This window comes from Neovison vison, chromosome 2, assembly GCF_020171115.1.
Source record: "Neovison vison isolate M4711 chromosome 2, ASM_NN_V1, whole genome shotgun sequence".
In the NCBI taxonomy this organism is placed as follows: domain Eukaryota; kingdom Metazoa; phylum Chordata; class Mammalia; order Carnivora; family Mustelidae; genus Neogale; species Neogale vison.
Window position 1 is genome coordinate 51,643,555 of NC_058092.1, and position 26,433 is coordinate 51,669,987.

The 26,433-nt window shown below is 37.6% G+C and overlaps 1 protein-coding gene across 1 annotated transcript in view; it reads left to right on the plus strand.

The window, feature by feature from the left end:
- Positions 1-3,373: 3,373 nt before the first annotated feature.
- The window catches only part of ATG4C (autophagy related 4C cysteine peptidase), an 81,481-nt gene continuing 58,421 nt past the window's right edge, over positions 3,374-26,433 (plus strand). The window contains exon 1 of the mRNA XM_044238367.1: positions 3,374-3,703. The gene's annotated coding sequence lies outside the window, so the exon portion shown is untranslated. The remainder of the gene's footprint in view (positions 3,704-26,433) is intronic.

Consider the following 26,433-nt stretch of genomic DNA (forward strand, 5'->3'; position numbering starts at 1 on the left):
CAGGGAGCCCGATGCGGGACTCGATCCCAGGACCCTGAGATCATGACCTGAGCCGAAGGCAGCAGCTTAACCCACTGAGCCACCCAGGCGCCCCTCGTACTACTCTTTCACTCTCATGTTCCAACTGTAATGAATTTATGAGTTATTCTCCATTGGTTCAGCTGCCCTCTTCTGCAGATGATTAATTATTTTTGTCATTTAAGTTATCTCAGGACTTTCTGCTCTAAGGTCTCTCAATTTGAGAATAAGTGACATGCCTTATTCTCTTAATACCTTGTCCATACCTCTATCATAATGTTTATTACATAGTATTGTGGAACCATAATTTTCTTATCTGAAGTCTCTTCATATTTCCAAAATTTAGCACAGTGCTGGGTATTTGGTAGACATAGGTTGTGACTAGATCGTGTGCGGCATTTCAAGACTAAGGTTTACCTTGCTGCACTTGCTGAATGTGGCTATGTAATGAAAAGGAGGAGGGAATCATTTGCATTTAGGAGGGAAGCTGAATCCACTGAACTCGCTTTCAAAATTATGAGGATTCTGTAGCTAGGTTGAGATACAGAGGGCAGGGGAGAAATAGAAAGAGATTGAATATGCAGGAGAAGTGATAGAAATAAGGTCCCGTGGAAAGGAGGAAAGGTTTTAAGATTTCCTTAAAATAGGGGCACCTGAGTGGCTCAGTCCTTAAGATTCTGCTTTTGGCTCAGGTCGTGATTCCAGGGTCCTGGGGTTGAGTCCCACATCCAGCTTTTTGCTCAACAGGGAGCCTGCTTTCCCCTCTCTCTCTGCCTGCTGCTCCCCCTGCTTGTGCTCTCTCTCTCTGTCAAATAAATAAACACATATAATAGCTTATGTTAAAACTACATAGTATGAATAAGAAGAGAGTTTCAGGGCCTCAGACATCACTCTAAACTCCCACAAACACTTATGGAGAGGGAGTTACTCTGAGCAAAGTGCTGTGTGAGAGCTGAGAGGGACACACATATTTAAGATGTGGTTCTCTCCTCTTAGAAGTTATATTAGTGGGGCGCCTGGGTGGCTCAGTGGGTTAAGCTGCTGCCTTCAGCTCAGGTCATGATCTCAGGGTCCTGGGATCGAGTCCCGCATCAGGCTCTCTGCTCAGCAGGGAGCCTGCTTCCTCCTCTCTCTGCCTGCCTCTCTGCCTGCTTGTGATCTCTCTCTGTCAAGTAGATAAATAAAATCTTAAAAAAAAAGAAGTTATATTAGCTAGTATAGGGTTCCAATTAACCAAATCCAATTAACCAAATGCATAAATGATTGTTAGTAGGCGGTGTTACATATACTTTACTTTCTGTTTTCCATTCTAATAAAGCTCTCTTATCTTCTTTTCATCATCCTTTTAAATCTTTCCCAACTATCAAAGCTATCTGTGCTTCAGAAATAGATGGTAGTGCCTAAGCAAAGTGCTTTGTCCCTAGAAGCACTAATTGTGTATGTGTTGAACTAAAATGAGTATCTTGTCCAGTTTTAACTATCTTGTGCTTGGCAGTTGGCTGGATTGGAAAGTCAAAGACACACTTAAAAATGAGGAGAGAATATTGCGGAGTATTGCAGCTGCCAAGAATCTCCTTTCAAAACCTAAAAAGTCTGTTACATAAATTATGTACTCTTTTAACTCTCTTCCACTTTCATTTACACAATTGATCACTGAAACTATTTTAGAATATGTATATCAATTATTTAGCATATTTTAAAAGCTTCCTTAATAACATCTTTAATAAGTGGATGCAATTATGTATTTATTTACTGCAAACAGTTATGAATAACAGATAATCTAATTATAGTTTATCATTACCTCTAACCATTCCAATGGAAAGGTTTCTCTCACTGTATTCATATTGTTGCTGCATGAGTATGGAAAGCAGCAGCTTGTTTTCTGTGATCATAGATTTTAAATATTTACTCGCTAGTGCTGCATAATTTAGCACACTGTAGTTGGAAAGCAGTTTGTATGGTAGTGGATGCTTTGTCGGTGTTACAGAATACAGTTTCCCTCTGTGACTTCTATGTGAGGTTGTAAAAATGGAAAGTATTCTACTTCGTTTTTCTAACCAATTAAAATCTGTTTAGCTGTAAATCCATAGAAAACCAATGTTTATGGTATATTTCAATTTTATTTTGTAGAATTACTATGTAATTTAAGAATTCAAGCATTGTTTTCCATGGGCTACTAGTGCACAATATAAAAAATAAAATATATTAATTCTGGTAACATAAATATTTTTTATTAAAGATCTTATTTATTTATTTGACAGAGAGAGATAGCTACAGAGGGAACACAGCCAGGGGTGAGGGAGACACAGGCTTCCAGCTGAGCAGGGAGCCCACTGTGGGGCTCCATTCCAGGACCCTGGAATCAAGACCTGAGCAGAAGGCAGATGCTTAACGACTGAGCCACCCAGGTGCCCTGGTAATGTAAATCTTAATGAAACTAATAAAAAAGAACCCAGACAGCTTGTTTGATTCATGGTATCTGTCCTAAGAAATCAAAACAAAGTTCTGTATTTTAAAATATGGAATCACAGGCTATTTAATGAGGCAAGAAAAGTTATTTTGTTTTGTTCATTCTAATAAATGTTACATTTATGATCTTGCTATATTCTTTGTGTGATTGGTTATTGGTTGCCTTACCACATAATAGAAAATAAATAGTTCCAATTACCTGTTTTTGTAAGAATAATGAAAATAATCCAAACTATTAGCATGTTAAAGAAGTGGAAAACATTTTAAAGTTTAATATTAAACTTTCAACTCGGCATTCTGAACGATATCCTTTGCCATGTGGGTGCAGAGTCCGACAGTACAGATTAATTTTTCACTTCCAGCTCTTACTATAATTTCTTATGCAGTTCAGGATCATGTCTGATAGTCCTTGCTCCAACACAATCTTTCAGGACTGCAAAACGATCTAGGATTACACTTTGCAATAATTTATTATTATACCCCTTATGAATGTGGATAAAAACTTCCATTTCATAAAAAGCCTTTATACTGTCCTGGTTTTCAATCCTTGAAAATAACGGGAATATAAAAAGTGCACACGTTCCTTAATATTTTGTAAGTATTTACCTACAGTCTCAACTACAGCTTGGCTTAGGGAACCTTCACAAGAAGACAGTAAGGAATAGCGGCATTTTTATCAAAGTGGGTCTACATTAGTCCAAGGAATTTAGTGACTCCTCTGAAAGCACCTCTCTGCTCTGTGGGGATCAAGAGGAGCGAGAAGGGGGCGCAGTGCATACTGGGTCTTGTAGTTCCGGCGCAAAAGAGGGGGGGGGCATGGTGTTGCGTAGCACTCTGGGAGTTGAAGTCCACTTGTCCAGTGGGAGCTCAAAGAAGGCATAATGTGAATTGTCCGTCAGAGTCACCAGTTACAGATTGATGCTTTCCCTTGGCTCTGCGCTTGCCGTATTGGTGGCCGAAGGGCTGGGGTGGCGAAGAGTGGGGAAAAAGAATGAGGTGGAGCATGGGTCGTGGGCTGCAGATATTGCTACAACAAATCAGAAGGCTTTCGTGCCCCGGAAGTGGCTGACCTACTCGGTTCGAAGGGGAGGCCTTTCCTCTTACTACGGTGGCCGGGGAGCTCGGGTCCCTGTGGCAGCGGCGCTGAGGTCGGAGCGTTTGCGTGTGTACCGGCTGCTTTTGGGGCGGCTTCTGCTAGAGCTGGAACACTTCCCGGGTTGGTGGCTCCTGCACATTTTTTACACTTTCCAGTTCTGTTTCGGTGAGGGGCGCTTTGAGCCTGGCGGAGTCAGGAGAAGGTTGGGACTTAGTGTTTCTTGTCCCCAAATGACCGGATTTTGGGGGGACCCTGCCCTCTCTGAAGATCCTGTGGCCAACCGTTTCGGCTCTCTCTCGAGAATTTTGGTACCTCCCTCATCTACCTTCTAGGGTAATTTGTCTTCTGACCCTACGTTCTTCCTGGCTCCAAAGGCTAACAAACCGTAAGCCTTCCTGTGGACATCTGTTCCCCTCTCCTTGTGGCTTTTCTTGGTGTTCGAGATACGACCTCTAGTCCCCTAAGCTTTCGCAGTCGTTTAACTTTTTCCCATTTAAAAGGAAAAAAAAAATCAAAACAAAAAAACTAGATTCTCAAGATGTCAATCTTCTCATTCCTAAAACCTTTCCTCCTTTTTGGCCTTTGTTACTGCTGCGGACCTTAACACAGTCGCCTGAGTATCTTAATGTCTTTCCGTCCAGACACTAACGTTCACTCACTTTACTGGGTTCTCATTCATCCTCAACGCTTCCACCTCCATCCACATCTAAGGGCTTTATAGGTTGAAGTTCGAATACATTCTTAGGATGACTGGTGAATCTGAGAGACTTCAATGGTCAACTCGGCATGCTTCTGCTTAGAGAGTTTATATTTAAGATTTCTTTGGCTTGCATTTTTGTTTTGTGTTGATTATTTTCCCACAAGGGATTGGCTGCTAGCTTATAGTTAGAGGAGAATACCTTGTCCTACAGTTCTTTGTATCTGAGTTACTTAGTGGGATATTCCCCACTCTATTGGTAGTCGGATCATGGGTCCCCTGTGGAATTTGCAATGATTTTGTGTCAGTCAAGAGCAGATAGACGCAAGGGAATGCTCTTTCCTTATTGCTTGCTTGTGATTTGTAATTAGATTATGAGTCATTGAGAGTACCCAGAGGGATTGGAAAAGCTTTGAAAGGAAAGTCTATGTATGTTCCAATTTAAAAATTAATAAAGCTTCTTTCCTGAACAAGGAGGAGTTTCTAATTGGTACAATAATCTCATGCTATAATGACTTATCAGTTCATTCTCTGTAAAATTTTGGGGACGATTTAAGGTTAAAAAGTAGCCAATATAAGGAATTATATAATGTAGTATAAAAAAGTTTGAAAACCGTTTAACTAATGCTCTTTTTCTGTAAAATGGAATGCAAATATGTTGAAAATTTTATTTGTTGTAATTGTGTATTTTTTAAAAAGATTTTATTTATTTGAGAGGGAGAGAAAGAGAGAGATAGCAAGAGAGAGAGCACAAGCAGAGGGGAGAAGGGAAAAGCAGGCATTGTGATCAATCCCAGGACCCACTGGGTCACGACCTGGGCGGAAGGGAGACACTTAACTGACTGAGCCACCCAGGCGCCCCTATGGTGTATTGTTATATATTTTGATAAATCTGGTAAACTACATTGTTTACTATTCACTAATATTTTGTAGACAGAATTTTTTTTACTTCCTGGCTTTATGGGGACTGTGTGACTCAAATAAGTTTGCAGTTTCTCTTTTATTCTGATTATTGCTCTATGGAAATCCTAATAGTAAAATTTCATTCTTCCATAAGCATCAAATATAATCTATACATGTCAATAAAATATAATTTTTAAAAAAGATTTTATTCATTTTTTGACAGAGAGAGATCACAAGTAGGCAGAGAGGCAGGCAGAGAGAGAGGGGGAAGCAGGATTTCCACCGAGCAGGGGGCCTGATGCGGGGCTCAATCCCAGGACCCTGAGACCATGACCTGAGTCGAAGGCAGGGGGTTAACCCACTGAGCCACCCAGGTGCCCCAGTAAAATATAAATATTAATACCTGTATCCTGTCAAATTGGACTTATTCCTAATTAGTCAGAAATGGTTTCAGTCATGCTTATGATTTGGAGCTAAGTATATAATTCAGATTTAATTCACTCATAGAATTCTTGACAGGATAAATGATAGGCTAGATATTACACAAACTTTTTATTTATTTATTTATTTATTTATTTTTTAAAGATTTTATTTATTTATTTGAGAGAGAGAGACAGTGAGAGAGAGCACGAGCGAGGAGAAGATCAGAGAGCGAAGCAGACTCCCCATGGAGCTGGGAGCCTGATGCGGGACTCGATCCCGGGACTCCAGGATCACGCCCTGAGCAGAAGGCAGTCGTCCAACCAACTGAGCCACCCAGGCGTCCCTACACAAACTTTTTATATTTTTCCCGAGATTTTATTCATTTTGTAAGCATTTATTGAATATGTCTTGCTACTTAACTATTGTAAGAAAAATCATCAGAATATTTATTGAGAGCATCCTCTTGTCCTCAGCTCTGTACTAGATGCTGTGAAAGCCTTATTGCGTTTAATCAGTATAACAACTCAGTGAGATGGTGAGCATTATTTACATTTAGCAGATCAAGAAACTGAAGCTCAAACAGTTTAAGTCATCCAGTTCATTTTGACTCTTCCCACTATACCACAGCTGCAAAGATGTGTTCTCTACCCTGGAATCTATAGGGAACATTAATTCAATAAGTATTTTTTGAAGTAGCTGTTATTTGGTACGTGATATATGTTATCCCTTGCTGGAGATATAACAGTGAAAAAAAGAGACAAAAGTCCCTGCTCTTAGGAAGCTTACAGTATAGCAGAATGTATGGGATGTAAACCTTGCCTTCAAGAAGCAGCAAGTACAACCAATATGCTGTATTATTTTTTATGTGTTTTAGAATGTTAAAGTTGAAAAGAGAAATTAACTAGGAAAGATTTAATGAAGAAGATGAGATTAAATCTAGAGCTAAAGTAGTGACTAGGTTTGGTGGAAACTGGGAGGAAAGTGATTCTAGCTTGAGGCATAAAAAGAAGAAAATTCTGAATTTTGGGGGAAAGAAAAGAAAGGGAGGGACAGGTAACTGGACTGCTTGTATCATCAGTTCCTTGTACACACAAGTGCTCAGTGTTGGTTGAATTTGAAACAAATATTTAAATGAATGAAGCCATGACAAGAGTTCAGATATGAAGCAATGAGGAATTAGATAGATCTAGTATTATAGTGGGACTGGGAGAAAAGAATGGATTTGATAGCTCTTGGTGAAAGAACCACTAGGTTCTGTTAATTATTGAATGTTGGGAGTAAACGGTGGCCAAAGGAGAAAGGGAGGCTAGATTACCAGGTTTGAACTGAGTGATAGACGGGATGTGAGGAATGAGGGAGAGGAAGGTGGTGCCACTGCTAGCTTTTTGGCTTATGTAACTGGATGGATAGTAGTACAGTGCACTGAGAGAACACTGTAAGATGACCAGGTTTGGGGGACATGGTTTGTTTGTTAATTTCTTTTTTATGGTGGTATCGATTTTCAAGGCTGATTTCTTATTTCATCAAATAATGAGATTTAAAAAAAAATTCCAAGATGCATCTTTGTTTTGTGAACCACTATGAAAGAAAAAAATATTGCCAATTTAACAAAGATCATCAACTATAAGATGTATTTATTTCAGAGTTAAAATGTAAATGTATGATCTAGAAATGATGAAATAAAGTACTCCTTATGGTTGGTGGACCTTATAACCAATTTTTTTTTCTGTTTATAAATAAACTTGCAGTCTGTGACATGAATTCAATCATTTAGCATTTACCTATTAACTGGGCACTCTCCTAGGTCACAATGATGAAATGGTGGGTAAATACAGTTTCTACCCTCATGGAACATACTGTATAACTGGAGAGGCAGACATAAATCAAATGTTCAAAGAAATTTAAAGTTCTGGTTATTTTAAGTGCTATAAGAAAGGACCTGATATTCTACAGAGGAAAAACTATTTATAAGAGGGATAGCAGTGTGGATAGGGAGAGGCCAGATGAAAGATGATACCTTGGGCAAGATGATGATGAAGATAAAGTGGGTGGATTAGAGATATTTAGGAGGTGGAAGTGGGTGATAGACCGGATGTAAGGAATGAGGGAGAGGAAGGTGGTACCACTGCTAGCTTTTTGGCTTATGTAACTGGATGGATAGTAGTACAGTGCACTGAGAGAACACTGTAAGATGACCAGGTTTGGGGGAGATGGTTTGTTTGTTATTTTTTTTTTTATGGTGGCATCAATTTTCAAGGCTGATTTCTTGGTTTTTTTTTTTTTTTTCTTTTATGTCATTGTTTGAATTAAGTATACTTGAGGAATGTTGTACCTGAAATACATTTTTTTCAGGGTTTTTTTTTTTTAAGATTTTATTTATTTTCATTTGAGAGAGAGAGAGAGAGAGAGCACAGAGAGGCAGAGGGAGAGGCAGAGGGAGAGGAAGAAGCAGACTCCCTGCTGAGCTGGGAGCCTGACAGGGGCTCCATCATAGGATCTAGAGATCATGACCTCAGCCAAAGGCAAACACTCAACCATATGAACCACCCAGGCTCCCTCCCCTGCCTTTTTTCCCTTTGAGTGAGCAGGGATAACATTCTAGATGAAAGAATTTGGAAATATGTTGGTATTTGTTTTGAATTTATAGGTAACATATTCAGTCATACATATGAATAGGTATATGATCTTTATTTTCACGTGGGATTATGGGCAATAAATTGGGCATCTGGTTAAATTCTAACTTCATTCAATTAGTGTTTTTGTAAATTTAAATGTGTATTAGGGAAGAAAGAAATACTCTTGATTTTTCCTTGAAATGTCTCCTTTGTGTAAATTTTGATAGATATCGAATTAATGCACTCAGTTTATTTTTTAAATTATATGTTTCATAGTAAGCAGAAGAATGTGTACAGCAGAGAGCATGGCCTCTGGAGTCAGACTGCCTAGATTCAAGGTGTGTTTTGCTATTTATTAGCAGTATGACCTTGTAGAAGTTATTTAGTCTTTCCAAGCCTTTTTTGCCCTTAATCTATAAAATGAAGATGATAATAGTATCTACATTATAGAGTTTCTGTAAGGATTAAATGAGATGATACATGTGCATAGGTTAACAAAATTCCTGGTACAGCGTTTGTGTTTCTTATTGTTATAGATATGTGGCCTGAAATTGTATGTCTGTGATGACGTTTTAATTATAGAAATCCTTATAAACTAAAAGATCTCAATTGGGGAAAAAATTTGCTTGGTTAGTCATATTTGAATTTGGAGTAAATATTATGTAAGATAGCTTTGCTGATACATAATTGTCATGAGTTAATACACGTCCTCTTTTAAGCATTTTCATCAGAGATTGTGTTTAGTCTACAGCTGTAATAGGAAACTAGTGGTGGGTTGGTTTGTAATTACGTATTATTTGTTAGTATTACTACTTTTATTTTTAGCCAACCTTTTCTGAACTTCACACTTGCTTTTAGTGCTTATGGATAGGATAAAAACGTAGTTAGACTTAATAAAATCTGATCAGCTGCTTGAAAGTCAATTTAATTTCCACACTAGTTTTTCCTTTGGAAGTTTCAAACCTAGGGCCCCTCGGTGGCTCAGTCAGTGAAACGTCTACATGTTTAGGTCATGAACCCAGTATCCTGGGATTGAGTCCTGCCCTGGGCTCCCTGCTCAGTGGGGAGCCTGCGTCTCCTTCTGTCCCTCCCCCTCAACTTGTGTGCACATTCTCTCTCAAAAAAAAAAAAATCTTAAAGTTTCAAGCCTATTAAAAAACTGAAAGAATAGTATAACAAATACCTGTATATCTTTAACTTAGATTCAGTAGTTGTTAACATTATATCGCACTTGCTTTCCCTCTCTCTAAATACACACACATGGCATGCTTTCTTTTTCTTGCTGAACCACTGGGAACTAAGGTGGAGTCATCCTGACACTTCACTCCTAAGTTCTTCCTCATATATCTCTTATGAACCAGGACATTCACCTACTTGGCTATAATGCTATGTGCACACCCAAGTAATTTAACAGTGATTGACAATACTGTCTGATGTATAGGCCATATTAAAAAATATGAATTTGCTCAGATGTTTATCAGTAATGTCCCTTATAGCTTAAAAAAAAAAACTTTAAAAATACTTACAATTTGGGCTCCTGGGTTTCTCAGTTAGTTAAGCATCTGACTCTTGGCTTCTGCTCAGGTCATGATCTCAGGGTCCTGGGATTGAGCCGCACATTGGGCTCTGTGTTCAGTGTAGGGTCTGCTTGCTTGTCCCTCTCCTTCTGCTCCTCCCTACCCCCTTCTTGCACTCTCTCTCAAATAAATCTTTTAAAAAAATACTTCCAATCAGAGATTATGAATTTTCTTAGTTGTGTCTGTTTTCATTTATCTAGAGCAATTCTCATCTTTTCTTTTTCCTCCTTCCTTTTTTGTTTTTTTGGTCTTTCGAGACTGACAATTTTGAGTCCAGGCCATTTTGTTTTGTAGAATGCCTCACAAAATGAATTTGTCTGATTGTTTCTCCACAATTTCAGGTTAAATATTTTTTTTTTTCATGACTGTTAAGTAGGAGATATTGTAAACTTTACATTTCACCACTTCGGGAAGAATATAATGGCAGTTTGTCCCGTTATTGGTAATGTTAAGATCAGCCACTTAGGTTAGCCAGATTTCTACATCCTAATGTTATCTTTTCCCTTTTGAAATTAATAGTTAATCTGTGGGGTAATACTCTCAACAGTTTTTTTTTTTTCCCTATCCTTGGTTTTAGTAGCCATGGATCATCCTTACCTCAATCAGTCATTGCATCGGTGGTTGCCAGATAGTGATTTTCCAGCTCTCTCAATCCTGCATTTTTGCTGGCTATCTTCTCTGAAGAAGAGCTATTCCTCCTCTTTTCTTTTATTTTAGTGTCACTATGTACCCAAGGATTCTTTAAAAAAAAAAAAATACCGGCTGTAAATCTATTGCCATTCTTCTTTTTTAAAAAGATTTCTTATGCTCCACAAATAAGTGAAACCATATGATAATTGACTCTCTCTGCTTGACTTATTTCACTCAGCATAATCTCTTCCAGTCCCATCCATGTTGCTACAAAAGTTGGGTATTCATCCTTTCAAGGGGCGTTAGAGAGGAGTAGGGAATTTGGGTAAATTGGAAGGGGAGGTGAACCATGAGAGACTATGGACTCTGAAAAACAGTCTGAGGGGTTTGAAGTGGCGGGGGGGGGGGGGGGGAGTGGGAGGTTGGAGTACCAGGTGGTGGCTATTATAGAGGGCACGGCTTGCATGGAGCACTGGGTGTGGTGAAAAAATAATGAATACTGTTTTTCTGAAAATAAATAAATTGAAAAATAAAAGATTTCTTTATTTACTTATTTATCACAGAGAGAATGCACAAGTAGAGGGAGTGGCAGGCAGAGGGAGAGAAGAAGCAGGCTCCCTATGGAGCAAGGAACCCAATGCAGGGCTCAATCCCCCTGGGATCATGACCTGAGCTGAAGGCTAATGCTTAACCAACTGAGCCACACAGGTGCTACTTCTTCTTTTTCTTCTTCTTTTTTTTTTTTGAAGTAGGCTCCACACCCTGTATGGGACTTGAACTCATGACCCTGAGATCAAGAGTTTCATGCTCCACTGACTGAGCCAGCCAGGTGCCCCACGATTATTCTTTTTTTTTTTTTTTTTTAAAGATTTATTTATTTATTTGACAGACAGAGATCACAAGTAGGCAGAGAGGCAGGCAGAGAAAGGAAGGGAAGCAGGCTCTCTGCTCAGCCCGGAGGCTCAGCTCTCCCGGCTGAGCAGAGAGCCTGATGTGGGGCTCGATCCCAGGACCCTGAGATCATGACCCGAGCCGAAGGTAGATGCTTTAACCCACTGAGCCACCCAGGCGCCCCACCATTATTCTTTTGATGATTAAATTTGATTAGTCATGTTCAAGCCAGTTTCTTTGACCTTTGCCAAAGGAACTGGCATTCACATTGGTAACTGGGCACATTCTAATTTTTTTGTACAATACGAAGTTCCAGGCTCACCTTGTAAATTCCCTGCTTGAGACCTGGATTAGTCATTTTATCATGCAGTCCTTGTTCAGTTTAGTGGGAAATGGTACTCAGAAACAAGATTTGGGCATTGAATGTACTCATTGCTACTGGAGTACACTGCTTTTAGGATACATACATGCACACACACACATACTTATAAGATACCTTAATTCATACTCAGAACCACAGAATTCATCTTCACCTTCTGGCAGTTCATATTTTATCTCCCTTTTCCTACAGGGAATTCTGATTCAAGACCCTATCAGTATATTTACTCATCTAATCTCTCCTATAAAACACTTAAGATAGTTTTGGTATTACTATACTGGTACTCTCTCCAACAACAGATTTACCAATTAAAGATTTCTTTGCCATTTTATGTCTTTAGACTATATCCCACTAAAGACCTAGAGTCAAATTATGTGTTCAAAGTTATTTATATTATACTTTCTGTGTGATTTGGTTAGCAGCTTAAAATATAAAGTTCCTACTAAACTACATTTTAATAGACTCTGTAAAATAAGTTATCTGGTAAAATGACTAAAGTACCCTTAGTAATTTAAACCTTTATCATAATAATATGTATATTGCTATAGGGAACTCTATTACAACAGTTATATCAGGTAGAAAATATGCATTTTTTAAATCTTTGTAAAGCTTTAAACCCTTAGCTTTATTTTCAAATTGATATACTATTGTTTAAAATTAGAAATGGGAAAATGACATCAAACAATTCCATTTGTAAGCCAAAACAATTGTGTTTGTGAACATTTTAAACAATGCTCTTTTGACCGATGATACAATTCAAGCATTAATCTTTAACAATAGACATAATTGTTGAGGGTACTTTAACTCCTTCCTAAGAAATATGCCTAGTGTTAACCTTATTTACACCCAGAATGTAAGATTTATATTGTTTGTGTGTCCTTGGTCTTTGTATTTGAAGAATCCCAGTTGTGACTGTGTGTGTTATTTTTCTTGTGGGAATATTCTCATTGGAAAGGGGAAAAATATTTCCCAGTAATTTTAACATTTTATATTTCTACTGTGGGACATAACCATATTACAACTGAAGTTCTGGTTAATTAGAAACATCTTGCATTTTAGAATGTAAATTTAATGGGGACAGGAACTGGATCTCATGGCTCATTTTATCTCCCATAGAGCCTTACGAAAGTAGCCACTCAAGTACTTGATGAATGAATAAATGTGATATTTTGTGTTTAAATGAAGTATAATTACTAGTCTCAATAATATGGATGCACCTTTTTGTAGCAGAAGTAACTAATGGAATGGGACTTGAAAAAGATCCTGTCCATATTTACTTGTTAAACAAACCTCAAAATCACTATGTCATACTGAATTGATGTTGCTACTTCTATCATCTCAGCTTGCTGTTTATATCTCATTTTTTATATCTTATTTCTTATCCCCTTATCAGTACCCTGATTGAGGCCTCATTTCCACTCATTTGGCAGTCTTCTGACTAATTGAAGGAATTGAGAATATTTAATGTGGAGAAGAGATGGTGCAGCGGGAGTGGGGAAGATATTGGAAGGTCTTTATTTTTTTACTTTTTCTTTTTTTTTTTTTCTTAAAGATTTCATTCATTCATTTGAGAGAGAGAGCATGCTCAAGAGAGAGAGCACAAGTGGGAGGGAAGGGGCAGAGGGAGAGGGAGAAGCAGACACGCCCTACTGAGTGGGGAGACCAGTGCAGGACTCAGTCTCAGGACCCTGGGATCATGACCCCAGCCAAAGGTAGATGCTTAACCAACTGAGCCACTCAGGCAGCCCTGGAGGTCTTTAAATACCTGATGGGTTATCGAATGCAAGGCAGATTAGTTTCAGAAGGCCCAACCGGAAACAGTTGGTGGACATTTTAAGGACACAGATTTTTGGTTCCAAGTCTTTTAAGCAACTGAAGTTGTTTAAAATTAGGTGGAATAATGTAGTGATGTGGATACTCTAGAACAGTGATGTTAGTGAAGAAAAATAGTTTAAAATTGTATCAGGCTTTTAAACTTAAACAGCTGTATTTTTAGCTCAGTACAGAGCTCATTAAGTACTGAACTTTCTGTTTTGGAGGTGTTCACTCAGAGGCTTGGTCAGTGCACTTGGCTAGGACATTGGAAAGGAGATCTTGCTATTATACGGATAGTTGAACCCAGTTAATAATTAGTGAGTGAATTTGAACCAGATAGCAGATTAGATTCCTGGGGATGGGAGTGATATATTTTTTAATCTTTTAAATTTACACATTTTCTTTCACTGCTTTCTTTCACTGTTCATAGGAGAGTTTAGGGATAGATTGGAGTGTATTATATGGGAAAATGGTTAAAACCTGTTATTAATACTACTACTTACTGGCTAACTAGATACTTTGTAAATCCCCTTTCAAAAATCCTGAGATTCTGACATCCTTCAGTTCTTGTAGAGGTTAGGTTAATTTTGTTAATGATTAAATAATTTGACCCTGTATGTTTCTTCTTATGCAGACTGCATGTTTCACCACTTGCAAAGTTGCTTTGGAAGCTCCAAACATTCATAGTTATGTTGGACCAGTCAGAGGTTACCTGACATAATTAAAATTTATTTCTCAAGCTAGAGTAAATATTATATGCTTCTTAGAGATAAGATCAGGGAAATCAAGGAATGCTTCAAACAACCCAGATATCATTAATACCTCTCACTATAATTTTAAGTAAGTGATTGAAGTCACTTAAACTCTTTATATCCCATTTAGATGGTTATGATGACAACTTTATAATCTGTGAATGTGTAGTACTCCATGCGGCACAAATGGAGGTTTTTTGTTTGTTTGTTTGTTTGCTTTAAGATTTTATTTCTCTTGACATAGAGAGAGCACAAGCAGGAGGAGTGGGAGAGGGAGAAGCAGGCTTCCCGCTGAGCAGGGAACTCCATGAGGGGCTCTATCCCAGACTCTGGTATCATGACCTGAGCTGAAGGCAGGTGCTTAACTGACTGACCCACCCAAGCACCCCTCTAATGGAGGTTTTGATTGTAGGACCTTGATACAAGTCACATGTGAAGGTAAATGAATGCTCAGTACTTAGTTTCTTTTTTTACTTAAGAGAATAAAGCACAAGTAGTACATATTGAGGTATCATTGTAAAGAAGCTCTGTATTGATTTAGTGTTTTTAACTGGAGGGTGTATTCCTGAGGAGTTTTAAGAATGTTTAGAAGCTGTATTCTTGAGGCAAAACTACCTCATTAGTCCCTTATTAATCTTTTTGCTATAAGCTCTTTTATCCCTCTTTTAAAAGTCAGTTTCTGAATATCTGAGTCCTGCCCTTATTATGTTGCTGTTCCTTTGCTCAACTTTTTAACTCTTACTGCCATGTACTTTGCCTAACCCATAGCTCTGAAAGAGGACAATTCAAATAAATATTACCAGCATTCTCCCTTTCTTCATATTTGTGACTTTTTAAAAGAGATAAACATGCTGGGTTTACAAACAACATTTTTAGACAGCACGTTCAGTGTATGAAGATGGAAGACTGGCAAATGTAGGAAAAGAGGGAAAAAGAAATGGATACAGTAATTGATGTTTCTGCAGACAAAGAACTGAGATGGAGAGAAATAAGAGAGCAGAGATGACAGACCAACATATTGAGAGACATTCAAGGTCAGACAAGGGATTAATATTTGTTACTAAAAATGCAAGCAGGTAGAAAAGGTTACAGTAGATAGATACTTAGAATGGACCTCACACTTCATTTTATTTGATGGTATAGCTAAAAGCACATAAAAATTTTTAAATCAATACCTATATTTCATCTTCCTGCAGAATACCATTTGGGGAAGATGCCCAAGCATACGCAAATCCTGTAAAGTCTGCAGTGTTTTTGTCGGTTGTACTATGTGACTGAGATATATTCTGTAGAGTCAGTCCCTAAAGTTCTGTCAGGAGCTTTTTCTTGGCTTTAAATTCTCAGTGGATAAAATATTCTTCTACCTATTGCCATAAGGGAGAGGCTGATTACCTTCATCTGCCCTTCAAGGACATTGATTTGAGTATCCTTTACATTTATCAGTTTATAATTTATTGGCTGTCTTAATGCATGGTTATGGTTAGAAAAGTGACTCTCTAAAAATGACATCTGGGTCTCAATCAATGATTTTCATATCAAATGTAGCTCTGCTTTCCAAAAGAACTCTGCTCAATGTTCACTCTGCTTTTCACATCATTAAAATAGTAAAATTTAGGAATAAACCTCATCTGGTAGCTTTATGTTTACTAAGATAAAATACAATAGAGATTTCTCCTCTTTATTGCTATTTTTTAAAACATTTTTTTTTTTAAAGATTTTTATTTATTTATTTGACAGACAGAGATCACAAGTAGGCAGAGAGGCAGGCAGAGAGAGAGAGAGAGGAGGAGGAAGCAGGCTCCCTGCTGAGCAGAGAGCCCGATGCGGGACTCGATCCCGGGACCCCGAGATCATGACCTGAGCCGAAGGCAGCGGCTTAACCCACTGAGCCACCCAGGCGCCCCCTCTTTATTGCTATTTTTTAATTAAAATGGATTTGTCAGAAGGCAAGCAGTGAACAGAAATATGGGAATGGTGGATGGTTAAGATTTATTGTAGTATCATTAATAAAGAAAGTCTACTTGAAAAAGTTACTAATTTCTCTAAGGTTTAGGAAATAACCATAAATCCCTTCTTAAAAAAAAAAAAGAAACCCCCCCCCAGCTTTTTAACCATAAATCCCTTCTTAAAAGTGTTTGGAGGGGCACCTGGGTAGCTCAGTCGGTTAAGCATTTGCCTTCAGCTCAGGTCATGATCCTGGGGTCCTGAGTCCAGCATCAGATTCCCTGCTCAATAGGCAGTCTGCTTCTCCCTCTGCCTGCCTCTCTCTCTTTCTGTCTGTCAAATGAATAAATACACTCTTAAAAAACTGTTTGGAAGTTGCGAAGAATGTTATTTTGATGGTTTTCTAGATTAAGGTTCTGACATTATATAAACTAAACAAGAATTCTCGTGTATCAGTTTGATCACTGGAGCAGTGAAACCAGGTATTTCAGGTAACAAAAGAGATAAATATACTAAGTAATGGGTAGATCATCACTTCATTTTATACCTGATAGAATGAATTTTAATTCATTTTTAATTTTTTAAAAATCAAGAAAGCTTTTGGAAAGGGAATTTCTGGGTGAGGATGGTTTAGACTTTTTAATGGTATTACTATTAAAGTGCATTGTCATTTTGTTTGTGTTTTTTGCTAATTTGTAGTTAAACTAAAAGTACTGTTTGTCTTGCCTTTCCTTGGCTTGTTTCACGCAAGTATAAAAAACATTTTAATAGACTGAATGGACTCAATTATTAATTTATTCCTTTTCCTCTTTCCAAGTCTTACTACTATTTCAAGGAGAAAAAAAAAAAGAATTAACTAGGGATATCCTCCCAGTCATTTTATTCAGCCAGAGCTACGCTAGGGAATTGCATTGAGGAAGTTACATTTTCTACATGACTAAATAGCTGAATCTGATGTCTTTAAGAACCGGAAGAATAAAATTGTTTATCTTAAAAAGGAAAAAGCCCTGGATCAGCATTTTATTTTTCTTAGAAGCTGCTTAGGATTTTGTAATAGAATGTGTTCTCTGTAGGTTTCTTAGTCAAGCAGTTTTCGGCACATTTGTAATCTCCTGTATTATTTTTAATCTGAGCAATTTATTTTTGAATATTATTTTAATGTAAACATTAAATGTAAAGAATTTAAATAAATAGAAGTACAAAAATAAATAAAAGATGACATTTCATCTCTTAGTTCCACTTTTAACATGGACTTCTAGACATTGTTTTTGCATATGTGTGTGTGTGTGTGTGTGCATCTCTCTATACATATATAATATATACACAGATATGTAAATTGTATTCATGCTATTCTCTCTTCCTTTTCCTCACCTTCTATAAAGTTAGTAAACTTTTATTTTTTATTATTTAATTAACTTCTTTATAAAAATATTTATTCATCTGAGACAGCAAGTTAGAGAGAGCATGAGCAGGGGGAGAGGCAGGGAGAGAGGGAGAAGCCGACTCCCCTTTGGGCCCAGGACCCAGAGATCATGACCTGAGCCAAAGGTAGATGCTTAACCATCTGAGCCACCCAGGTGCCCCTAAACATTACTTTTTTAGAGCAGTTTTGGATACATAGCAAGATGGAGCAGACGGAGTTCCTATATCCCTCCTGTCCCACAAAATGGAGAACTTTGCCCACTGTCAACATCTTGTACCAGAGTGGTACATTTGTTACCACTGAACCTACATTGACACATCATTATCACTCCAGGTTTGTGGTTTATATTAGGGTTGACTTTTGGTGTAAATTAATGTATGATGACGTGTATCTACAACTGTAGTACTACAGAGTATAGTTTTATTGCCTAAAAATCCTCTGTGTTCTTCCTGCTCATTCTTTTCCCCTACTGCCCCATCCCTCAAAAACACTGATCTTTTTGCTATTTCCATAGTTTTGCCTTTTCCACAAATGATATTGTTGGAATCATACAGTTTGATTAAGATTGGCTTCTTTCACTTTGTAATACACACTTAGTTTTCCTTAATACCTTTTTATGGCTTGATAGCTCCCTTCCTGTAAGTGCTTGAGTTAGTCTGTTGTCTGGATGTATTATAGTTTATTTATTCATTCACCTACTGAAGGACATCTTAGTTGCTTCCAAAGTTTTGGTAATTATGAATAAAACTGCTATAAACATCTGTGTGCAGGTTTTTGTGTGGATTGTTTTTATTTTATTTGCGTAAATACCAAGGACCACAATTGCTGAATCATATGTTTAAGAGTATGTTTAGTTTTGTGAGAAGCTGCTGTACTGTCTTCCAAAATTGCTGTAACACCTTGCATTCCTATCAGCAATGAATGAGAGTACTTATTGCTTGACATCCTTGCTGGCATTTGGTATTATCAGTGTTCTCGGTTTTGCCCATTTTAATAGGTATGTAGTGCTATCTCATTGTTTTAATTTGATTTCCTTGATAACATATGTCGAACATATTTTCATATGCTTATTTGCCCATCTTTATATCTTTTTTGGTGAGCGGAATCTGTTAAGGTCTTTGGTCCGTTTTAAAATTAGGTGGTTCATTTTCTTATTGTTGAGTTTTAAATGTTCTTTGTGTATTTTGAATAGCAGTCCTTTGGCAGATACGTCTTTTGCAAATATTTTCTCCCAGTCTGGGGCTTGTCCTTCCATTTTCTTGACATTGTCTCTTACAGAGAAGTTTTTAATTTTAATGAAGTCCAGCTTACCAGTTGTTTCTTTCAGGAAATGTGCTTTTGGTGCTATATCTAAAAAGTTACTGCCATGCTACAGGTCATTTAGGTTTTCTTCAATGTTATCTTCTAGTACTTTTATAGTTTTGTGTTCTACATTTATGTCTATGATTTTGAGTTAATTTCTGTGAAGGGTGTACGATCTATTCTAGCTCCTTTTTTTTTTTATGTGTATATTCAGTTGTTCCATTTATTGAACAGGCTGTCTTTGCTCTGTTGTATTGCCTTTGTTCCTTTGTCAAAGACCAGTTGACTATATTTATGTGTATCTGGCCTCTCTATTCTGTTCTGTCAATCTCTTTGTCTGCTCTTTTGCCAGTATCAATAATGTCTTTGTCTGATTTTGGTATTAGGGTAATGCTGACCTCATGGAATGAGTTAGGAAGTATTTTCTCTGCTTTTATCTTTTGGGAGACATTGTAGAGAATTGGTATAATTTCTTCCTTAAATGTTTCGTAGAATTAAGCAGTGAAACCATCTGAACCCGATGCTTTCTTTTTGGAAGTTTATTAATTATTGATTTGATTTCTTTTATAGATATAGGTCCATTTAAATTGTCTATTTCTTGTGTGAGTTTTTGGCAAACGGTCTTTAGAGGAATTACTTCATTTCATCTAAATTACCAAATTTCCTCACATAGAATTATTCATAATACTCCCATATTGTCCTTTTAATGTCCATGGGATCTGTGGTGATGGCTCCTGTTTTATTTCTGATGTTAGTCATTTGTACATTCTCTTTTTCTTTGCCTGGCTAGAGGCTTATAGATTTCATTGATCTTTTCAGAGAACCAGCTTTGGTTTTGTTGATTTTCTCTACTGATTTCTTTCTTCCTGCCTCAATTTTTGTTACTTCCCCCCCTCCCTTTTTTTCTGACTTACTTTATATTTAATTTGTTCTTCTTTTTCATGTTCCCTAAGGTGGAAGCTTAAATTATCGATTTTAGATCTTTCTACTTTTCAAATATACGTATTCAATGCTATTAATTTCCCTGTAAATTTTAAGAGAATTTTCTGCATCTCACAAATTTTAAATTATATTCTCATTTTCATTCAGTTAAAAACTTTTCTGAATTTCTTTTGAGATTTCTTATTTGGCCCTGTGTTATTTGAAGTATTTTATTTAAATTCCAAGTATTTGGAAAATTTCCAGCTAACTTTCTGTTATTGATTTCTTGTTTAATTCCATTTCAGTGGGAATAATATTATATGATTTCTATTCATAACATAAATGACAAATTTAAAAATTTTGTCAAGAGGTGTTTTATGGCCCAGAATCTTGTCCATCTTGGTGAATATTCCATGTGAACTTGAGAATAATGTGTAATCTGTTTCTGTTGAGTGAAGTAGTCTGTCAATTGTGTCTAGTGAATTGATGGTGCTATTCAATTCAACACTGTCTTTACTGATTTTCTGCATGCTGGCCCTGTATTTCTTTCTGTTAGAGGGGTATTAAAGTCTCCAATCTTAATAGAGGAATTATCTATTTCTTCTCATAGTTTTAGCAAGTATGTTGATGCTCCCCAGGTATCTTTTTATGGTAATAAATATAGATCTATGTCATAATATGTGCATACCATAGTTTTGTCATCAGCAGATACTTGTGTCTATTAGCACACCCATGTGCTAGGTGTAAGGATACAGTAGTAAACAAGACTCATGGACTTTATTATATGAGAAATTATTATGTAAAATACTTGTTTCTTCAGGCTCACCAATTTCATCTCTTACGATGATGAAAAAATATGAAATTCCTTTAATGTGCATTATTTAGATTTAGTAAGTTTGAAAATATTTTCCCATTTTTATTTGTCTTTTTCTTTTAGAGTGCCCAGATTTTTTTTTTTCTATTTGGTTGTTTTTTCCCTAACTGATTTATAGGAGCTCTTCATATATTAGAGACTTTCAATTCAGTTTTGGAGGAGTCAAAAGTTACACATGGATTTTCACTAAACAGGGGGTCAGCATCCCAAACCCTGCATGTGTATTATTCAAGGGTCAACTGTGTATAAATTATTAAACTAGCAACAGCTTAACTAGTTTGACATTATGATAATTTTATTATTCTCATCTACCCTATGTACAATGGCAATAAAGTGTTCTTTTTTTTTTTAAATATTTTATTTATTTATTTGAGAGAGAGAGAGACAGTGAGAGCATGAGCGAGGAGAAGTTTCAGAGGGAGAAGCAGACTCCCCATGGAGCCGGGAGCCTATGCGGGACTCGATCCTGGAACTCTGGGATCATGACCCGAGCCAAAGGCAGTCGTCCAACCAACTGAGCTACCCAGACATCCCGGCAATAAAGTATTCTTATAGCATAGTCAAGGATATGTTACAAAACATTTTTAATGTTTCATGTTTGGGGGGTATCGTTATTTGGAGTAAATAGTCAATAAAGCAGGAATTTTGAGGAAAAATAATAAAGGTATAACCTAACAATTTATTCTACTCCAAGTTCCTTGAGGTTTGAAAATTTTTCTAATTTCTGAATCTGTCACAGCATCTTACCTTGACTAGCTATTTATTATTTGTTTAGGAGCCATTGTCTAAGGTACAAACTTTTCCCATACAAAATATCTTTGTCTTTATGTTCCTCCCACCCACTTTAATGGATCATTTTTATATTCTTTTTAAGGACTGTCCAGGGTATTCCTGGTAACCAGTGCTGCAAGCTTTTTGAACCAAAGTCTTCCCCATGACCTACTTTCTTTCTGACTTAGAAAGAAAATACATGTCTGTATAGTCTCTTATTTTAAATATTTTGAATTTAGAAGACTTGTGGTTGGTGGCTTTTTTTTTCCCCCCGAAGAAGATGTATTTATTTATTTGAGAGAGAGAGAGCAAGCAAGGGGAGGGAGAGGCGAAGGGAGTGGGAGAAAGAGAATGTCAAGCAGACTCTCCTCTGAGTGCAGAGCCCCATGTGGGACTCAATCCTATGACCTTGAGATTATGACCTGAGCCAAAACTGAGAGTCAGATGCTCAACCAATTGAGCCACCCCGGCGCCCTAGTTGGTGGCTTTTTTAACAGTAAAAATTTTAAATTCTAGGGGCACCTGGGTGGCTCAGTGGGTTAAAGCCTCTGCCTTCTGCTCAGATCATGGTCTTGGGGTTCTGGGATTGAGCCCCGCTTCAGGCTCTCTGCTCAGCGGGGAGCCTGCTTCCTCTTCTCTTTCTGTCTGCCTCTCTGACTACTTGTAATCTCTATCAAATAAATAAATAAAATCTTTAAAAAATTTTTAAATTCTAAAAATTACATCTGTTCTTTGTATAAGATTTGGAAAAGGTGGGCAATAGTGGTGTAAAAATAACCTCACACAATTTTACATCCAGAGAAACTTGTCAATTTTTTACTTCTTTCTAACTCTTTTCCTGCCACTTCTACAGCTAGAATCATGATGTATAATGTTTTAGATTCTCTAGTGTTTTCCCATTATCACAAACTTTTGGAGAGTTTATTTATTTACTTATTTATTTTTAATGAATTATTTTTAAAAAGGATTTTATTAATTTGAGAGAGAGAAAGAGCAAGTGCAAGCAAGAGGAAGGGTGAGAAGCAAGAGGGAGAGAAGGAAACAGACTCCCCTTTGAGCAGGGAGCTTGATGCAGGGCTCGATCCAGGGACTCAGAGATCATGATGTGAGCCAAAGGGAGATGCTTAACTGACTGAGCCACCCAGGTGCTCTGGTGACATTTAAAAAAAAAACAAAACATTTATTTATTGGGCCATCTGGGTGGCTCAGTCCCACATTGGGCTCCTCACTCAGCAGGGAGCCTGTTCTCCCTCTGCCCATCACTCCCCCGACTTGTGCTTTCTCTCTCTGACAATTAAATCTTTAAAATAACCCATTTATTTATTAGAGCAAGAGGGAGTGAGAGTACACAGCAGGGGAAGAAGCAGAGTGAGGAGGGGAGAGAGAGAATCTCAAGCAGACTCTCTGCTGACCATGGAGCCCAGTGCAGGGCTCGATCTAATGACTCCAAGATCAAGACCTGAGCTGAAATCAAGAGTCAGACACTTAACCAACTGAGCCACCCAGACCTCTCTGGAGACATTTTTAATGGATATGTAATCAGTCGTGTGGATGCACATTTTATAAACCTTTCTCCTTACTTTTCCAAATTTTGTTAAATTATGCAATTTTCTGGAGGAAGATTTTCTTTTTCATTTAAAAAAAATGCTTAATTTATTTATTTGCCAGAGAGAGAATGGGAGAGCACAAGTGGAGAGAGCTTAAGGCAGACGCTTAATTGACTGAGCCACTCAGGCACCCCTGGAAGAAATTTTCTTTCCTTTTCTAGGTGTCAGTGAAAAAATTTCCAATTGATAGACTTTTACACCTTGTTAGAGCACTACTAGTGATATACCTTATTAATTTATCTATTCACTGATTCATTTAATAAACATATTATTTTTTATTTTTTTAAAGATTTTATTTATTTATTTGACAGAGAGAGATCACAAGTAGGCAGAGAGGCAGGCAGAGAGAGAGAGGAGGAAGCAGGCTCCCTGCTAAGCAGAGAGCCCGATGTGGGACTCGATCCCAGGACCCTGAGATCATGACCTGAGCCGAAGGCAGCGGCTTAACCCACTGAGCCACCCAGGCGCCCTAATAAACATATTTTAAGAACTAATCCATGCCAGGCAGAACTCAAGGACATGCAAAAAGTTGACCACCTAGTGTGTAAGAGGTAAGAAGTAATGATAATACAGTATGATGAATGCCATGATAGAGGAGGACATAGAATCCTATGGGAGCTAATAGCAGGACATCTGTTTTAATTTGAGGTATGGAGGTAGCTAGAAATCTTGTAAGTCTGACCAGAGGAGGTGAAACTTAAGCTGGGTCTTAGGGACTCATGATAATAAAGCAGTCAAAATTGAGGGTGAGCAGGGAGGGCTTTTAGGTGGAGGGAACAGCATATGCAAAGACATGGAAGCATTTCCAGTTTAGGAAGCTTTAATATTCATATTAAAAATGGCTTCAGTAGCCTAGTATTATATAATTTTTCCCTGGAAATGAACTTTGTTTGTAATGAAAACCTTAGTTCTGTGGAAAAAATAAATAAATCAGGTTTATGTACACTTATTTTAACTACCAAGTGTGATACCATTTTGTGATTAAATTTGCTTCGAATTAAAAAAAAATGGCTTCAGTGAATGGTGCATATGAGGGAGTGGCAAGAGTGGAAGCTCATAAAAGGGCATATGTAATTTCTTAAAGGGCCTTGGATATTCTCAAGGCTGAGGTGTAAACATAAGGCAAAGTCATTGAGGAACATGTTTGTAGCTCTGATTCTCATTTATACATCAGCATTTCTCAAATTAATAGCTCTCACTCAAACCTCACCTTTAAGCTCCAGATCTATAAATTCAACTGCCTCGTTGGCCTCTCTAGAATATATCAAGAAGGTAAGCTCCATGAGAGCAAGTATTCCACTGCTTTTGTCCTAAGCTGTATCTGCATTGCCTTGAAGAGTGCCTGGCAATAATTTCTTGAATAATTAAATAAATGGATGATTCTTTAATATAGCTCTCAGATATATCTCAAACTACATATAAATTAAATTCATGATCTTCCGCCTCTAACCTGACCCTCTTCTGACGCTTCCTATTTCAATGGTTGGCACCTTTTATTTAGTTTCATAAGCCAGGAATATGGGTGTGTCTCTGGAAAAGCTGCCTTGTCTTGCATATTCATTTAATCACCAGGACATTGAATTTTTGACACATTTCCTTATGTGTCTAATTCTCTCCCTCTCTGTTGCTCCCTTTGAAGCTATTATCATCTCTCTTCTAGTCCTGTACAGTACTAGTAAGATCTAATGTACTTTTGTCCTTTTCAATCTATTCTTTGTGCTGCTCTGGGAGCCAAACCCACTGAATCAGATTCTAATATTCCTGTTTGAAACCAATTGTTCCTAGGATAAAAAAAATTCTTAGCATTGTGTACAAGAATATGTGTGCTCTGGCCCATGTCACAACTCAAGCCACAACTCAAGCCTCCTTTTTGGATTTATTGTGCTCTAAAATTTATTGACTTTGAAATATTTCCAACAGACTCTGCTTTCTCCTGCCTCAACTCTTCGGTATAATTAGTAGCTTTTAGTATATACTATAAAATGGAATGTCTATTGTTAGAGAATTAAATGTATCTATACTTTTAGTAGATATTTATAACCCTAAAAGGGCAATGTTCTATGCAGCATTCTTTTTTTTTGTGCAGCATTCTTTTCTTGAAAAGTAAACTATCTGAATTATTGCAAATAAGCACAAGCATTTTAAGGTATAATTTGTTCCTCTTTCAGATTATATCACACATCTCAACTTTCCCACAAGTCAGTTATAAAACAAATATCGTGAGCTACATTTATTCTTATTTTAAAGTAAAAAAAAAACTTCTGTTGTAGATTTAAACCATTCTATTTTTTTTAAAGATTGATTTATTTATGAGAGAGATGGGGTGTGTGAGCTGGGTTGGGGGGAAGGAAAGGAGAGACAGAAGGAGAGGGAAAGAGATCATCTTCAGCAGACTCTGCTGAGCTCAAAGCCCCATGTGGGGCTTGATTTCAGGATCTGGAGATCATGGCCTCAGCTGAAATCAAGAGTCCCATGCCTATGGAGAGGATGTGGAGAAAGGGGAACCCTCCTACACTGTTGGTGGGAATGTAAGCTGGTGCAGCCACTCTGGAAAACAACATGGAGGTTCCTCAAAAAGTTGAAAATAGAGCTACCCTATGACTCAGCAATCGCACTACTGGGTATTTACCCTAAAGATACAAATGTAGTGATCCGAAGGGGCATGTGCATGCGAATGTTTATAGCAGTGATGTCCACAATAGCAAAAATGTGAAAAAACCAAGATGTCCATCAACACATGAATGGATAAAGAAGATGTGGTATATACACAAAATGGAATACTATGCAGCCATCAAAAGAAATGAAATCTCACCATTTGCAACAGCATGGATGGAACTAGAGGGTATTACGCTGAGCGAAATAAGTCAATCAGAGAAAGACATTTGATCTGATTAGAGGAATTTGAGAGGCAGGGTGGGGATTGGGGGGGTAGGAAAGGAATAAATGAAACAAGATGGGATTGGGAGGGAGACAAACCATAAGAGACACTTAATCTCACAAAACAAACTGAGGGTTGCTGGGGGGTGGGGGAACTAGGGATAGGGTGGTTGAGTTATGGACATTAGGGAGGGTGTGTGGTATGGTGAATTTTGTGAAGTGTGTAAACCTGGCGATTCACAGACCTGTTCCCCTGGGGTTAATAATAAATTGTATGTTAATAAAAATAATTTTTAAAAAGTCCCATGCCTAACTTACTGCGCTACCCATGTGCCCCTAAGCCATTCTGTTTTTAGCAGCATTTAAAAGATGCTACAGTATTGGGGCACCTAGGTGGCTCAGTGGGTTAAAGCCTCTGCCTTTGGCTCAGGTCGTGATCTCGGGGTCCT